The sequence below is a fragment of the Calidris pugnax genome, unplaced genomic scaffold (assembly GCF_001431845.1).
Source record: "Calidris pugnax isolate Ruff unplaced genomic scaffold, ASM143184v1 scaffold658, whole genome shotgun sequence".
Classification (NCBI taxonomy): domain Eukaryota; kingdom Metazoa; phylum Chordata; class Aves; order Charadriiformes; family Scolopacidae; genus Calidris; species Calidris pugnax.
In genome coordinates this window covers 136,484-138,684 of record NW_015091912.1, presented here as the reverse complement: position 1 = coordinate 138,684, position 2,201 = coordinate 136,484, and the positions used below count along the sequence as shown (strand labels likewise).

General features: G+C 62.2%; 1 protein-coding gene across 1 annotated transcript in view; it reads right to left on the bottom strand.

The window, feature by feature from the left end:
- The window catches only part of LOC106900148 (vinexin-like), a 5,435-nt gene extending 4,668 nt beyond the window's left edge, over nt 1-767 (bottom strand). Inside the window, exon 1 of the mRNA XM_014962133.1 lies at nt 162-767. The gene's annotated coding sequence lies outside the window, so the exon portion shown is untranslated. The remainder of the gene's footprint in view (nt 1-161) is intronic.
- Nucleotides 768-2,201: the final 1,434 nt, after the last annotated feature.

Sequence of the window (2,201 nt, the reverse complement as noted above, 5' to 3'; positions counted from 1 at the left end):
GGAGGGGGTGACAGCCCCCTCCAACCCACCCAAAGTGACATTTTGGAGGTCCCAACTCCCCTGGAGAAACACCCTCCGGCAGCGCGAGGAGGAGGGGGGGGTGACCCCAAAATCGGGGACAGGGGGGGTCACCTCCCCCCCCGAACAGGGACCAGACTCACCTCTGTGGGCTCCCAAAACGTCCCCGAGGGCTAGTAGCCACCCCCGGGGGCCGGCTCGGCCTCCCCCCAGGCAGCAGCAGATGAATATTGAGGGCGCAGTCGGGGCCGGGATTAACAAAGTGTTTCCTGTTTGCTCAGCGCGGCGATGCCAGCCGGGAACGCGTGGCCACCACGGGACCAGCCTCTGGTGGCCACACACGCCCTCTGGGGTGGGCAAGCACCCAAGGAGGTTGGCAAAGGAACCCCCAAGGATGAGGGGTTCCCCGCCGTTTGGTGGGAAGACCCCAGGAAACTCGCCGGGAGAAGCTGGAGTTGTCCGTTGAGTTGGGGAGCAGGGACACCGCCAGGTGGTGGCCACCAGGAGCTGGAGGTGGCAAATGGGTGGCAACCGGTGAAGTTCATCGACCTGAAGTCAATTGGCAGGTGGGGACACGTGCCAAGGGAGAAGGCAGATGTGGTAGTCACAGCTGGAGGCCACGTCATCTCGGAGAAGGTGATGGTGGAGTCAGGGAGCCACTACAGGAGCCACCTCCCACCAGGCCAAAGTTGGGGACCACCAGGCAGGAGCTGGGGCAACCAGGCTAATACTGGAGCTGTGGCCCAACAGGAGGGATGGTGGCCACCACAAGCCCACAGACCAGGCCCAGGTTGGGGACCACCACGCAGGAGCTGAGGCAACCAGGCTGAAACCGGAGCTGTAGCCCAGTGGGATGGATGGTGGCCACCTCTAACTGCTCGCCAAAGCCCTACAAGCCCAGAGACCAGGCCCAGGTTGGGGACCACCAGGCAGAAGCTTGGGCAACCAAGCCAATACTGGAACTGTGGCCCAACAGGAGGGATGGTGGCCACCACAAGCCCACAGACCAGGCCCAGGTTGGGGACCACCACGCAGGAGCTGAGGCAACCAGGCTGAAACCGGAGCTGTAGCCCAGTGGGATGGATGGTGGCCACCTCTAACTGCTCGCCAAAGCCCTACAAGCCCAGAGACCAGGCCCAGGTTGGGGACCACCAGGCAGAAGCTTGGGCAACCAAGCCAATACTGGAACTGTGGCCCAACGGGATGGATGGTGGCCACCACAAGCCCACAGACCAGGCCCAGGTTGGGGACCACCAGGCAGGAGTTGGGGCAACCAGGCTGAAACCGGAGCTGTAGCCCAGTGGGATGGATGGTGGCCACCACAAACCACTCACCAAAGCTCTGCAAGCCCAGGGACTTGCTGCAGGAGCCACCTCTCACCAGGCCCAGATTGGTGACCACCAGGCAGAAGCTTGGGCAACCAGGATATTATTGGAGCTGTAGCCCAACAGGATGGATCTTGGCCACCTCCTGCCTGGCCAAAGTTGGGGACCATGAGGCAGGACTTGGGGCAACCAGGTTGACAGTGGAGCTGTGGCCCAACAGGATGGATGGTGGCCACTACAAGCCACTCACCAAAGCTCTGCAAGCCCAGGGACTTGCTGCAGGAGCCACCTCTCACCAGGCCCAGATTGGTGACCACCAGGCAGAAGCTTGGGCAACCAGGATATTATTGGAGCTGTAGCCCAACAGGATGGATGGTGGCCACCACAAGCCACTCACCAAAGCCCTGCAAGCCCACAGACCAGGCCCAGATTGGTGATCACCAAGCAGAAGCTTGGGCAACCAGGATATTATTGGAGCTGTAGCCCAACAGGATGGATGGTGGCCACCACAAACTGGTTGCCAAAGCCCTGCAAGCCCAGGGACCTGCTGCAGGAACCACCTCCCACCAGGCCCAGGATGGGGACCACCAGGCAGAAGCTGGGGCAACCAGGCTGAAACCGGAGCTGCAGCCCAGTGGGATGGATGGTGGCCACCACAAACCACTCACCAAAGCCCTGCGAGCCCACAGACCAGGCCCAGGTTGGGGACCACCAAGCAGAAGCTGGGGCAACCAGGCTGAAACCGGAGCTGCAGCCCAGTGGGATGGATGGTGGCCACCACAAGCCACTTGCCAAAGCCCTGCAAGCCCATGGAGCCACTGCAGGAACCACCTCCCACCAGGCCCAGGATGGGGACCA